The sequence below is a fragment of the Triturus cristatus genome, chromosome 5_2 (genome assembly GCF_964204655.1).
Source record: "Triturus cristatus chromosome 5_2, aTriCri1.1, whole genome shotgun sequence".
NCBI classification, from domain to species: domain Eukaryota; kingdom Metazoa; phylum Chordata; class Amphibia; order Caudata; family Salamandridae; genus Triturus; species Triturus cristatus.
Window position 1 is genome coordinate 860,760,982 of NC_140588.1, and position 15,972 is coordinate 860,776,953.

Here is a 15,972-nt window from a genome sequence, read left to right on the forward strand (position 1 = left end):
ATCTACTGGCTCTGTGAATAGTGGATTATGATCAGCCAAGATAAAACTAAGGAGATCTCCTTTTCGAGTATGCTCCAAATCTCGTAAAGTCTCTATCTGAGGCTCATCTTCCGTGAAATTGAAGTGACAGGAGATAGAAAAGGGATGTATATTAAAATCCTTTTTTATTTTTCATAGAGTCTATTGTGACACGTTTTGGCTGTACCACAACCTTGTTTACACAAATGAGCACCATAATGTACCCAGTATTTTAAGTGCTCATGTGTGGGAAAAGTCATAAACATTGAAAACATACTTTATCAACACGACTATTATTTACTTCACCAATTTGCAAATGATGTTATTACTGGTGAATAATATAAGTTCATAAATCAGCCAACCTCTTTTTCCCACAATTCCAATATTAAAAATTTACTTTTTTCCAAAGAAATATATTTTTAGCAATAATGGTGACATTATTTCTTATCTGTGTGAGTTGTGCCAAAGATTAAAAACTGTACAGCACGTATGCTCCTCCTGATTCCTAACCGCCAATCTGCCACACCAGCACTCAAGACCCTTCACTGGCTTCCCATACTGGAGAGAATTAAATTTAAGTCTCTCTGCATTGGGCACGTGTCCTTAGAAGGGAAGGGTCCACCTATCAACCGCTCCATCATCTCGCCCAACCATTCCAACTGGTGACTGCACTCGGACAACCTCCGTCTGGCCTTAGTTCCCAGAATAAAGAGAAGAGGTGCCCGTTTGTTTTCCTATAACGCTGCCGGGCTGTGGAATGCCCTTCCCCCTCACATTCCTCATGAGTTCAACCATTTAGCCTTCCGAGAACTTCTCAAAACATGGCTTTTTCTTAAGATCGCTCAGTAATCCGCCATTGTCTGTCCACAGCTGCTATACGCGCTTTATAAATATGTTTACATTTCATTTCAACCTTCTAGTGTGAATTCATCACTCTCCTTTTCATATGCATGTAATTTTCAGACACATTTCAAATACATTTATAGATAAAAATTACAAATTTATTCTTGATGGCATATTACAGCTTAAAAGAAAATAGCTCATCAGCCGTTCAGTATTACTGATGCTCCATCTTGTCACATTCTGCACATTATACTCTAACTTCTGTATACTGGACAAGTGTTCCTTAATTTATTTTGGTTACATCCTAAAGAAAGTCAATCTCTTTATATGTACCATATTGCTAGTGTTCAAGTATATGACAGTTGTTAGAAATGGGGGTCTCTAGTTGGCAATGTTTTGCAACTTTGTCCAAGTTGGATACACTTCTAAAATAACCCTAGCTCACCCCCTTGGTCGCTTGGTATGAGCAGACAGGCCTATCTCAGAGGCAGTGTGTAAAGTATTTGTGCACCGACACAGTATTACAGTAAAAACAATACAAATGGACACCACACCAGTTTAGAAAAATAAGTTATTTTATCCAAACCAAACAAGACCAGAATGACAAAAATCCACCATACAGTAATCAAAATATACTTTTTAGAAGTTAAAAACAGTTCTGTCCATAGCAAACTATAAATGCAACACTTTTTACACAAAGTACCTTGGATGTATCAAAATCATAAACAAACACAGCTGCAGGGAAGGTGATGCGTTGGTTCTTTTTGTGCTGGGAAGGTGATGTGTCAGTTTCTTACTCTAGGGAAGGTGATGAATCGGTTCCTTACTGCCACGCGGGGGAGGTGATGTGCTAGATCCTTACTGAAGGGGAGCTGATGCGTTGGTTTCTTACTGTGCGGGGAGGTGATGTGTCGGTTTCTAAGTGCGACCCCCGGTGTCCTTGTTGACTTGGCATCACAGTGAAATGCTTAGGGATTGAGGATGCGTTGGTCCTCGATGCTGCAGTGGCAAGAGCACTGCCTTGGTCACTTCAGCTGTTGTCCCACATTGTGTTAGTTCTTGCAGCCGCAGAGCAGGCCCTGGGTCGGAATCGGTGGGTTGATCTCGGACTTCGTAGATAGGTGCACACAATGTGGCGTGCAGCAATGTTCCCAGTTACAGGCAGTTACGGACAGGCACTGAGTCATTTTCTTCTGCAGCACATTGGCTATGCATGGAAATTCTTCCTGCACTGCAGTGAAGTGTCGGAAACAGGTGCGGATACGTCACGCTTCTCATAGTTGCATCTCTTTTCCAGCTCCCAACAGCAGGAACAATCTCCCGAGGACCAACTCAGCAACAGTCACCTCTAGGCAGGTCAGAACGCCCAGCAAGGAAGTTCAGGGTAGCTGGTGGTGAAATCTTAGTGTCCCTGAGACTTCACAACAGAAAGCAAGCTCTACTTCAAGCCCTTGGAGATCTTCCTCAAGCAGGGGACACAGCACACAGCTAAGTCATTGTCCTTCCTTTCCCTGGCAGAAACAGCCACTGCAGGCCAACCTCAGACAGCACACATCAAAGTGGCAGTACTTTCCTTCTGTTTCTCCAGCTCTTCTCCTTGGCAAAGGTTCCTTTTGAATTACAGAAATGATCTAACTAACTGCGATCTTGGCCCCAATATTTATAGAACATGTAATAAAAGGGAAGGTTAGGGCCTGGCAAGTGGGGGCACTTTCCAGGTCATCACAGCAGTAGCGACTGCGTGCAGACACTGCAGTGGCAGGTCTGAGAACCTTTTGCAAGGCTACAAAAGAAGGAAGGTGCACACCATCACGAGTCATACTAAGCCAACACTTGTAGTAGAAATAGTTTTCTTCTTTTATTTGTGTTCTTGGTTAAAAGGACAGGCACACAGCCAATGCGTTTCGTTCCCTTGTGCCTTGGGAACTTCGTCAGGGCTGCAATAATAATAGAAACACCCACATAAATACACATGTAAAATACATATATAAGTCACAATATACAAGACATAAACATAAATAACAATTATAAAAAATAAAAACAAACAACAGAAGAAAAACCTACAGTCATAATCAAGATCCATTTTTAAGATCAGACCGCACATACAAAGTATGATGTCTAGACGTAAATGCGCCTATGTATAGTTTAACCACAAGAAAAATGAGACATAGCCATCATACAAAAGAGAAACAATTATAATACTTTTAACAAATAAGATAGTACGCAATAATTATACACAAATCAGATGATGAAAAATAAACAAAGTGTAAAAGACAGATAATTAAGGGTGAAAAGCAAAAAAGTAAGAAGAGAAAAGAAAGGAAGAGACCAAAGAGCGAAAGCAAAAAACGCACATGGCTTATCTGTAACAAGCCTCTCCAATAGAACACGCAAATACAAAAATCCTTAGAGTAAACCCAGAAAGTGGCCAAATATTTTCCAGAAACCAGAAGATACAGTCAAGATCAAGACATCAGTACTACCTAAAACACCAAAGGTAATTACAGTGCAAGATATGTTAAAAACCTCCTGGTGTCAGAGTGTGTGTGGGTGATAACCCCAGGTGCCTGGCACCCTTTGTTCATTCCCCTGACACTGACCCACCAGCCCAGGATCTGTACCCTGAGTCTGGACAAGTTACTGGGATGGGCTCTCCCACACCTTATCCTCCTCCCTGGGGCTCTGTACCCTCCCACCTGGAGTGGTACCCCCAGACTCCAGAATTGTCAAAGCACCTGTGGCAGGTGTCCTGCACAATTCTCCCAGGAGGTCAGGGGTGCTATCCTGCAACTGGTATACCAGACTAGGGTCTGTACCCTGAGGCTGAACAAGGGACTGGGGTGGGCTCTCCCACACCCTGTCCTACTTCCTGGGGCTATGCACCCCCAAACCTAGAGCAGTACCATCAGAAGACAAACCGGTAGGGGCACTGCTAGCAGTTGCCCCTTCCTTCAGGTCAGGGGGGACACCCTGAACATGGCCCTCCAACCCAGGGTCTGCACCCTTAGGCTGGACCTTTGCCTGGCAACCCAGCCCTTCTAGGGGAGTACAGCCCCCCCATGGGAACCATGCTCTTCAGGAGTTGCACAAGAGTGTCTGATGCAGGTCTCGAGCCTCTGGTCTACATGACAGAGCATGAAGACCCCCCAGGCCAGAAAAGGCCTCACCAGGGTCAGTCCTGAGGTGCTCTGACCCCAAAGCTGGCTACCCCTGACCCACTGGTTTTTCCACTGTGGATTGCGTCACTCCCTCACCTCTCTCTCTCTGGACTCATGCACCCTACCAACTGCAGAGGTGCTGCCAGACACCAAAGCTGGCGGGATGCTTGTTACAGCAGCCACCCCTAGTTCACCTAACACCTTGGGATCTCTGTTCTTCTGTTACAGACCAGGCCCCCCTCCTGGTGTTCCCTCATTGAACCAACCAGGCCTTGAGCCTGGGTTTCAGGCACCTTGGGACAGAGCTCACTCCCACTTGTTCTCCTCTGAGACAGAATATGGGCCCCTACACCCATCCCACTGCTCTGGGACCTATCTAAGTTACCAAAACCCTCCCCTACCTCACTTGGTTGGAGAAAACCTGAGCCACCTCCTTCAGGATCACCCCAGATACTTCTTCATTCCCTCTGGAATCCACCAAAAGGTCTGCCTCCAGTGCGAGCTTCCTGGGTTCAGAGAACTCACACTTCACCCAGTATTGGCATAGCTCTGGAACACAGGGACTTAAAATATCCTCTCCAACAATTGAATCACACAGCCCCACACAGGTGTTAACTAAGCTACTCTTTGCCTCACCATCCAGTGCCTAGCACAAGTACTCCACATCACTCTCGTGCGACTGGCAAGCCTCTGTCTGACTGTCTCTTTCACTCTACCCACACTCTTCTGGGTGGTCTCCACACTCACATACCAGGTCTTTTTCCATTGGGGAACCCCTCTCCCTGCACCTCTCTTCTATAGTCAGTTGAATATCCGTCCCACCACTAGGAATATGATTCCCCTCTGCCAGTTTCCAAATCTACCTCAGGGACACTACGCACCACTGGAGCCACCAGATAAACCTGAACCCTCTAGTGTGTGTCAACCCCCTCCTTCAAGTCAGGCGCCACACCTCTGGTTTCACTCAGCACTAAATAAAACATTTTTGGTACACAAACTTCCTTTTATTGGGCTAAGGCCCTCTTGGTCTCAGCCCTCTTGAGTTCGTGGTCAAACTCTCTTAGCCTCTGCTCAACAGCTAGAAGCCACTAATTTGTCTGTGTTTCTCCCTCACTGTCAGAGAAGTCCTCCTCCTTCGAATTATCTGGTAGTGTTGCTTCCCAAAGTGTAACCTCATAAGAATAAAGGCGTGCCTCAAGATCCCTCCTTGTGGCTCCTCTCTCCACAGGCACCCCCCTCTCCTTGCAAAAGGCTTTTATCTTCTTTATCATGTAGATGTACAGGTGACAATAGTTGATTTCCATTTTGTCAAGACTTCACAGGTGCAACAACTAACCAGAGTCTCAGTATCAAAAATACTTCTAGGAGGACACCAGAAAACAGAAAAACACAGTATGCGATTGCGTAAAGTTCTGCACTATACTAGTATTTTGCACAAATCACTGTATGTTAGGAACAAATGCAAGTCCTAATCCTCACCACTGATGACCAATGTTAGAAGTAGTGGTCTCTACTTTGCACCATGGTCAAAGTAGGGACCCTTCTTCCTAGTCAGGGTAATGGGGTACACTTCTAAAATAACCCCTACAGCTCACCCCTTTGGTAGCTTGGCACAAGCAGACAGGCTTATCTCAGAGGCAGTGTGTAAAGCATTTGTGCACAATACAGTATTACAGTGAAAACACTACAAATGGACACCACGCCAGTTTGTAAACATATATATATATTTTCAAAACCAAATAGGACCAGAATGGCAAAAATTCACAATACAGTAATCAAACTGTACTTCTTAGAAGGTAAAAACAGTTCTGTCCATAGCAAACTATAGATGCAACACTTTCAAAACGTCAAATCATAAACAAAAACAGCCGCAGGGAAGGTGATGCGTGGGTTCCTTATGCGTAGGGAAGGTGATGTGTTGGTTCCTTACTCCAGGGGAGGGGATGCGTTGGTTCCTTACTGCCAGGCAGGGGAGGTGATGCGTCGGTTCCTTACTGAAGGGCAGATGATGCGTCCGTTTCAACTGTGCGGGTAGGAGATGTGTCGGTTTCCTAATGTGGCCCCCGTGCTCTTGTAACTGAGCGCCCCAGTGCAATGCGTAGGCATCAAGAATGTGTTGATTCTCGAAGCGGCGAAGGCAACAGTGCTTCATTGGTCTCTCCAGCAGTGGGCCCATGATGCGTTGATTATTCCAGCCGCACACCAGGGCCTGCATAGGAATTGTGCAGTGATCTCGGACTTCGTAGATCGTGCACGCGATGCGTCGTGCAGTGATTTCTCCAGACATGAGCTGGCGCTGCGTCAGCTTCTTTAGCGGCATGATGGCATTGTGTGGAAATTCTTCCCACATGGCAGCAATGCGTCGGAACCAGGTGCCGATGTGTCGCGTTTCTCGTAGTTGCATATCTTTTCCTGCAGCCAACAGCAGGAACAACCTCAAGAGGTCCAACTCAGCAACGGGCAATTCTTGGCAGGTCAGAACTCCCAGCAAGGAAGTTCACGGGAGCTGGTGTTGAAGTCTTTGTGTCCCTTAGACTTCAGAACAGGAGGCAAGTTCTACTCCAAGACATTGGCAATCTTCCTCAAGCAGGGATTACATAGCACACAGCAAAGTCCTTGTCCTTTCCTTGGCAGAAACAGCCACTGCAGGCAAACTCCAGACAGCACACCGGAAAGGGGCAGTACTTTTCATTCAGTTTTTCCAGCTCTTCTAATTTGCAAATGTTCCCCTTGAATTCCAGAAATGAACTTAAATTCTGGGATCTGGCCCCCAATAGGTATAAAGCATTTTCCTTTGTTCTTTTGTGTCCAAACCAGTTCTGTCCTCTCTGGCCTACCTTCCCAGCAGGCGGTTGAGACAACATTGTGCAAGGCAGACCAGGCCCATTCAGGTGCAAGGAAATGTCCTCTCACTCCTCTAAATGCAGCCCAGGTCTATTCAGCCCAGTCCTGACTCATTCAGAATAGGCAGAACACACATCAAACTCCCACTCCCCAGTGGCTGTCTGAGAGAATGCACATCCCCAGTCCCTATCCCTCAAAAAGCCAGACAGTCAATCCGCAAACCAGTAGAGGCACACAGGATGGCAAAGCAAGAAAATATCCACTTTCTAAAAGTTGTATTTTCAAACATACAATGAAATATTTACGTTTCTGTGGCTGATTAAATCAGCAGAGTGTGACCTGCTGCAAATACGATACTGTGCAATTTTTATCCGCTCATGTCAAACAGCTCATTTTCACACAGCGTTCCACTGAGCATTTCTTTAGAAATATGTAACTTACCCTTTTATGTGCAGTTCAGTCATGCTTTGGGTACCTCCTCATCTTCCACAGCATCTACCTTCTCCACCACCATCTCTTTGGTGGCTTGGAAGAGGCTGTTAGATGCAATGGCCATCTCTTTTATATGTGCAAAGGGAAGTGGGTTGTCTGGAAGTGTGGTTTGGGCTTATTCTTTTGGCATGTGAAGTTTGGTAAGCATTCACCTGCTACGCTTTCTGTATTGTTGTGTGTAGATTTAGATTCCGTATATAGGTTTCTCGATTTATGCCCTTATATAGGTACAATTCATATTGCCCTTATTTAGGCATAGAAACTCCAGCCCTTATTTAGGCATTGTCCATCCTAACCAAATAGAGGCATGGTCTCCTACATCCGTCAATCCACGTCACAATGAGTTCTTGGAAAACCAGACTCTTAAGACTTTAGAATTTCCCTTGCTTGGATATTGATTTCTCAAGGAACTCATTTATTATGCATGAACATCTATTCCTTAGGGGTTCATTCATGACGTTCCGATGCCCGACTTTTACATCAGTACAGGCATTCCTAAACACCTTCAAGGTATAAATATACCTGCACTTGCCCTGGCAAACAACGGTTCCAGTATGATCCAGTTCGACTGCCTACTTGCGGTTCGCCACAGCAAGTTCGGAAGGAGATCGAGTTCCCGCCTGATGCACTGACCAGACGCTGTCATCCTCCTCGCAGAGAATCCAGCTCCAGTGTTTCTGACTCCCCTTGCGGGGTGTTAGACATCGAGTCCCGGAAAGAGATTCCAACCTCACACATTCTAAGGTATGGAGCAGACTAGAACTTAGAGAAACTTTTGGCAACTCTTGGCAAAACGAAAACTATAGCTAGCTATACTGTAGAAAACAGCACCAACTTCTTACCTCGTACTACACTTAGGTTAGGTACACTGGGGTAGAACTATTTAGAAGCATCAGATGAGTATTCACATTTTAGCCTGTGTTATTTATGTTTGTATTTAATGAATATATGTCATAGCTAGGCCTGGGCGGTAAATTCCGCTCCGTTTGCGGAATTTGCGGAATTTGGGTAATTTCGCGTTCCGCGGAGAACGTGAAATTGCCCAAAAATCTGCGTTCCGCGACTTCGCGAAATTTTTTGCTTGTTTGCGTTCTCAATATGCGTGTTCGCGAGATATTTCACCCCGAGCACGCAAACAGCGATCGCGAACAGGAAAAAAGTATCGCGAACAAGCAATTCCGCGTGTTCGCGGAATTTCTGCGTGTTCGCGGAGATTTTTTACCATTCCGCGGAGATTTGCGTAACGCGATTCCGCAAATTCCGCCCACCCCTAGTCATAGCTACAAACCATGCTATTGCAGTGTTATTTTATCTTACTGCTAACTCTGTACGTATTGTACTTCGCATCCTGTCTTACGATTGTAGCAGTTCATATCTCTTGCACCAGAAATAAGACTGTTCAATAAACCCTTTTCATTGAAACGCCCGTCTATCTATTTCTGTGTAACTCTGTAGAAACAAAGCATGCATGATTGACTGAGTGAAACTGTTATCTATTGTTTCCACGGTTCTGAGATTGTTCGGACTTTAAGGGAAACAAAGTTGTCACGTTTATGCGGTTGTCAGAAACTAATCCCTTCTTGTATATTCGAGAAGTTTCTAATGTTGAGTTGAGTTAGCTGGCACACACAAGTAATTAAGTTTAATGCTGACCTCAGTCCTATGTCAAAACTATAGTGTATATTATTCCAATGCGCAGAGCCTATCAGGGATATAGGAACTACACTACATTGCGCCCAACGGTTTGGTAAGGCACTAATTTAACGCTAGATACTGAAGTAACTCAGTCGTGCTTTTCTCAGAGACCCCTACTCATAATACTCCATAAGACGTCTGTAGTGGGTAAGGATAATATCCACCATAGCTGAGTAGGAAAAAATCCTATGTATTAGCTGTTTGGTTTGTTCAACGTTGAAGGATACAGTGTTCCAAAAATATTGTGCACCTTATCTTTGTTCCTTGAAACTTGCTCTGAAACTTTCATTAAACAATGACCGAATACGGCACAAACACCGATACTGGTGGAGCTGTACCCGACAAAGTCGCAACAGGTTTTGATTATACAGGTTTTGATGAAACCGATGAAAATGCAAAAATCATCGCTCCAAATTCACTCTAAAACTTATAAAACATGGCCTAAAACCAAGAGGTGGTAGAGCTGTTTTTGTGATAGAGGCACATGAATCTCACCAGATAGAGGTATTTAATTCATGGATAGTATTCCCAGAATCAGATCCAGTAACTAAAATGTTTCACTTCTACAAAGAAGATGAACCACCTGAGGAATATATTCCTTTTGAGGATATTGAAATTCCACTCACATACCAGGAGCATAATCTCTGGTTTAAAGACGCCATAAAACATTACAATCACATTACCAGGCTCGGTCCACTAGGTAGACCAGGAGCAACATGGCTGATTTTAGCCGGCTACACACCTCATCCTGACATTGAAGCAATGTCAGATGTAGAATTACTTAATCAGATACAACATTTAATAGAATTAAACAATTAAACCACAACTGTCTGAAAGTCCTGAAAAGGCCTTTACTAAAAACAATCCTACCTCTTCTAAAAAGAAGTGGGAAAATACCAAACAACATTCAAAAGAAAAAGATTCTCAATCCCGAGGTAAGTCTCCTCAAAAGGAGCCCTCTGAAAGGAGGTATAACCTCAGGAATAGGGATAATTTGAGAAAACCTGACAGGTATCAAGATGCTGATACACGTTCCTCTCGTACCTTTCAGATATCATCACAGACATCCGAAATAGGAGGACGGTCAGAGGACAAAGAAGAACGCGTGAAGTCCAAAGACGATCAACAAGTTCAGAAAAACAAACCAAAACCCCAATTCTCCAAGAAGAAGGTAGCAGGTCTGAAGATCAGACATGCCGAGGATTCTGAGAACACAACTAAAGAACGGAGAATGGGCTCAGACAATGTTGGACAGCGCAGCAGAAGTTACAGTAGCTCGCCAGAACCTGAAGGGGCTTCTAGAGACAGTGGACTTGAATAAGGATATTCAAGTTAAAAATGCAGATACCAGGGTTAGTTCTCCGCATAGGTTATATGAAATAACACTCGGGATGGAGGGAGACATACCAAGAAAAGTGAAAGCACTCTTTTGGGAGCAACTTTCAAAGGGTTATGATATACTTCTAGCAGAACAAGACTGGCCACCAGAATTTGTCAGAGAGTGCCCACATGGTGAAGACATCAATATGTCAGCCTTCTATAACCATGTTCCTGTACATTTAAAATATACTGATGCCAGAAAATGGGCTGTGGGCCAGGCCCCAGCATTATATAATAATCATATCGGATGGGATGAGGACTCACCTCACCACAAAACTCCAGTTAAAAAATCAACCAACTGCACAAAGGCAGTACCAGGTTAAGTAAGAAGCTAAAAAGTAAGTCAGGGAGATCTTAGATCAACTTGAATACCAGGGGGTGATTGAAACATGCACCTCATCAATGAACAATCCTTTGTTTCCTGTTTCGAGACAATACATATCATCTAGTTTTGGATTACAGATACCTAAACTCATGTTGTAAAACATTTGCAGTGCAAAATGCACACAGTACAGCATTAATGAAGAATATTCTGCGTAAAAAGGACAAAACCGGATCAAAAAAGATTTGTTATGGTTGCCATTAACTAACTTTCTCTCTCAGATTGCCCATTGAATAGCTTGTTTTTATTTCTCTTTTTGTTCATGTTCAACATACAGCTTCATCTATGTTATATATGCATTTTTTTTTAGCTTACGATAGTTACATGATGTCTACCCTGTACAATGCTTGCCTTTCCCCTTTCTTTTCCCTTCTTTCTCTTCTCCTTTCTCCTCTACCCTCCCTCCCCACCAATCAAAATCTTTAAAAATGCTTTTCCCCTAAGTATATTCCCTATTTCTCTATCGGCACTTGTTAATATTGTATGATTTCACATGTATTCTATTGTTCTATTACATTGCCTTTGATTTCCTCTGTAATGATGTTTTACTTTGCTTATGATATTTAATAAAGCTTTCTAAACTTAAAAAAAAGGACAAAACCACATTAGACATTTCAAATGGTTTCTTTTGTCAAAATATTGCATTGAAAGTAGATATTTGACCGCTTTCTCAATAATGGGGACTCAAGGTCAATTTTGTCGACTCCCACAGGCGTTCAAGAACAGCCTGGGGTTATTTTCAGCAAGAGTAACAGAGTTACTACAAATTTATGATGACGAGGCATTGTCATATGTCGATGATGTATATCTGACAGACGATGACCTGGACAGACACTTGAACAGGGTGAACACCATTATATTGGGCTTCGCCTCTGAGGGTTACAAATTCAACTTTAAATAGTCCAGAATTGCCCATCTCAAAGTCCTTTTCCTTGGATATGAACTATCAAGTGAAGGAAAAAGCCTGGCAGCCAGCTTTTTAGAAAAGTGTGCGCTGCTCCAACCTCCAAAAACGCTGAAAAGCTTACAGTCGATTCTAGGTTTCTTGAATTTTGGAAGAACATACGTTTTAAACTACACAGAGAGGGTTAAACTTCTCTATGAATTAATCACACCTAATTTCAAAGTCACAACTTGGACACAAGAACACACAGAAATTCTGCCTTCACTTCAAACAGACATGTTAGCAACTAAACACTTGCAAACACGCGTAAACACACGCAACTTAGTGATCCGAATCATTCCGGGTCAATGCGGATTCACCTACTTAACTTTTAACGAAGGTGAAAAAGTACCAATTGCATACAAATCACACTTGTATACACAAGCAGAAATGAAATTCACTTCTACAGAAAAGATTCTGACAGCAGTTCAAAACGCTGTAGCAAAAGAAAGAGCCCTAGCACAGGGGAAACGCATTATGGTCGTGACGCCTGTACCAGCCTTAGAGGCAGTTACAAAAGCGAGTATTCCAAATGCAAAAGCTTTACATCCAAGATGGATACAATGGGTTAATTCTCTTGATGCAACTGATGTTGAATATGTTTTTGATCCTTATTTGAGAACACAAGCATTCCTGCAATACGAACACGAATGTCCTCTGCCTGCTGAAATTCTCCCTCTTGATCAGTATGAATTTATAATTTATACTGACGGATCTGCACAACCGGCTACGGGGAGCAAACAAGCTTATAGTGCAGCATGCATGATCGTTAAAGGTCGTATGCGCGATGGCAAATTCAGACCAATGGTCACAAAAACGCAAACTCTAGGAGATTGTACAGCTCAGCAAGCTGAACTACAAGCATTCAAGATGCACTTGAAGACATGGATCGCGAATTCCCCACACTTATAGGGTGCGATTCTTTTTACTGTGTTCAATCATACAATGAATATTTACAGAATTGTCTTCAAAATGGATTCAAAGATGCAAAAGGTGGCACAATCAAGCCTAAAATGCTTTGGGAACAAGTAGTCCAGTTGCGAAACGGACTACAAAAGACTCACGTGATACACACGCTGAGTCATCAACGTGATGGCGTTTACGTTGAAGGGAATTCATTGGCTGATGAAGCTACGAAAGGGGCTGTGCATACGGCTTCCATAGCTCCAATCACTCGTTCAAAAACGAAAATAGACAGTGAAATAATGCTGGCTGTCAATGCTTCAAGCAAAGGCAGCGGTGCAGCATTACCTAAAAAAATTCCATTCAAATACTCATATATAATTGATGCGAACAAAGTTCCGTTTGCTCGAATCGCTGGAGTGGGGGATAGGGTAATACCAAACATGGAACAAAGAGCAGCTTTGATTTACGAAGCTCATCTGGGAGAGGGTCTGACACACCAGGGCATCTCTAAAACAATTTTAGAACTAAAAGAGATATACTGGTGGCCAGGAATGAATACACTAATTCATATCTTCATCAATAACTGTATAGACTGCAATAGAGATCGCAGTACAGAACGTCACCAGATACCTGACTACAACATAGACAGCCTAGTTCAGACACCATTATTAGACAGCATTAGACTATCTACATACAGACGTCCTCTTGGAAAAATGCAGTCCCACAAACACTAAATCAAGGTTCCTATGGATGTGGCCTCAGTGCTCGGCTGACGCTCAAACTGTTATAAAAGTTTTGCGAGTCTTTTTCGGCACATACGCAATTTGCACACTACATTCTGACCAGGGTCCTGAGTTTAGCTCTCAAGCTTACAAAGAAGCCATGGCCAGTTTGGGTGTAACATTGCGGTATTCTCCATTCCTGTTGTGGAAAGAAAAAACCGGGACATAAAGCAGTCTATAACAGCTAGGGTATTAGGTTTGGGTGATGGGTGGGTCAAACACTTTTATGGGCTCCAGCGCACACTTAACAACTTGCCAAGAAGTTCTCTATGGGGTGTCACTCCATATGAAGTTCTATTTGGAACTAGAATATTGGTACCGGACCTTGATATGCAAGGCACAGTGATGGAAAATAAAAAGTTTGATGTCAAAGATCGTTTGGCTGATTTACAGGACTTAAATGAACTAAGAATGAAACAAAGCAACGTGCTCCTGAAGCCAGCCATCACTGGGGAAAAACCGGCCGTCCCAGCAATGCCTGTCTGGATCCCAAAGCTTGGTGATCTAGTCAGAAACGCCCGTCTATCTATTTCTGTGTACCTCTGTAGAAACGGAGCATGCACGATTGACTTAGTGAAACCGTTATCTATTGTTTTCACGGTTCTGAGATTGTTTCTACTTTAAGGGAAACAAAGTTGTTATGTTTATGCGATTGTCAGAAACGAATCCCTTCTTGTTTATTCGAGAAGTTTTTAGTGACCTCTGAGTTAGCTGGCAAACACAAGTAATTACATTTAATGTACTCGATAGAGACATACTGACCTCAGTCCTATATCAAAACTATAGTGTGTATTATTCCAATGCGCAGAGCCTATCAGGGATATAGGAACTACACTACAGTATAACCAGTAGAATTTAAGACATTAGGGCTAAATGCAGTGGCAGATCCTCCGCTGAGGCTGAGGAGTGATTGTTATTATCATTTGATTTGTTCCTGCATCTTTGTGGGGCAGGTGAGCCCTGCTCTCAGAGCAGGGGAAGGAGTGGTGGCACTTTGTAAAGTGTGCATGAATGATTGACCGGACCTCTTGGGCGGGCCAAACAGTCATTTGCACTTTGCATGTTCTCCATGCAGGCTGTATTACAGCCTTCCTGGAGAACATGCACAGGCCCTCATTCCCCATCTGAGCGCCAAACCACAGTGCTCAGACCAATCACAACTCTGCATTGCAGTGTTGTGATTGGCCAGGCGAGCCTGGCTGCTTCCTCTTCTGACTGGAGCAGATGACTGGAGGGCGAGGGACGACGCAGAGAGACGTGAGCTTTATTTTTTTTATCTGTACCCCTCCGCCTGATCCGCCACCCCCAATCCATGCCAGCCGCTACTGTATTCACTTTCATGCAATACTGGACAGCAACCATTTCTGTACACTGGGCAGGAGAGAACATAACAGACCAGTATCTATTAAGATTAGTCTGCTCCTGCCTCCCTTTGGCAGGCAATCTAACAAAATTGCCTTGCACTAAACACTGCCTTGGACCATAGTGGGGAGGTGAGAGTGCTCTGGCTGACTAACATAGATTATGTAATGGATGCAGACTCTTCCAATACCAATTCCTATGCCTAGACAAGTCCAGGGGAGTACCATGCATTTAATGTGTGCCCTGCAATACCTCAGTGCTTTGCCAATTTTTTTTACATTTGTTCCATGTAGGAAGTAATTTTTGTTATCTTAGTAGCGCAAGCTAAATGAATATTTGAGCTGATCTGCTACAGTAATGTCCTCGTGATAGAAAGCAGTGCAGAGCATTCGAGAAAAAGGCATCTTTCTCGAGCAAAACAGCTTTTGCAATGAATAATAAATACTAGGGGTGTGCGAAATTCTCGAAATTTGCTTTTTTGTAATTCTGGGAACTTCCAGCTATGTTGCTCAAAATGTGATTTGCAAATCCGTCATTTCATGCTATATTTTTGTGTGAAATGCTTCATCGTGTCAATTTTGTACATGAGGACGCATTTTGTGCTAAAAAAAGTACTACTAAAAGCAGGAGGCATGCACCTTTTGATGTTCTATGTGCTCGCAGTGAATTTTCACTCCAACTGACTCATTTATTGTAAAGTTTTATTGCAAATTACACATACTTATGCAAAATTATGCAAAGCGGCATAATGGTGTAACTTACACTAGTGTAATACATTTTGCCCATGCCTAGCACCGCTTTGCATCACATTGGATCACTCTGAGATGCAGCACACGCCTTATTATATTTGGGCTCACCACTTGAAGATGCCCAGCATGTTAGAATTGCAGCTGACCAGGGACTTAATTGATTTGACTCACCAGTGGGATTGGCATTGAGTAATATAGACAGCATTCAGTTAGGAACATATAGCTTATTTTGTAATGAGGAAATATAATAGAGAAAGTCAGAGATGACCAAGTTGACTCTGAAATGTTTTATGGTGGACAGTCGCTTTGAGTATATGATGAATTGGTGATTTAGTGGATGAACCTGCATTGGGATTTATGAGATGAAGGAATTTCTCACTCTGGTTCTAAGATGTAGATGTCTCCTGCTCCTCCTAGC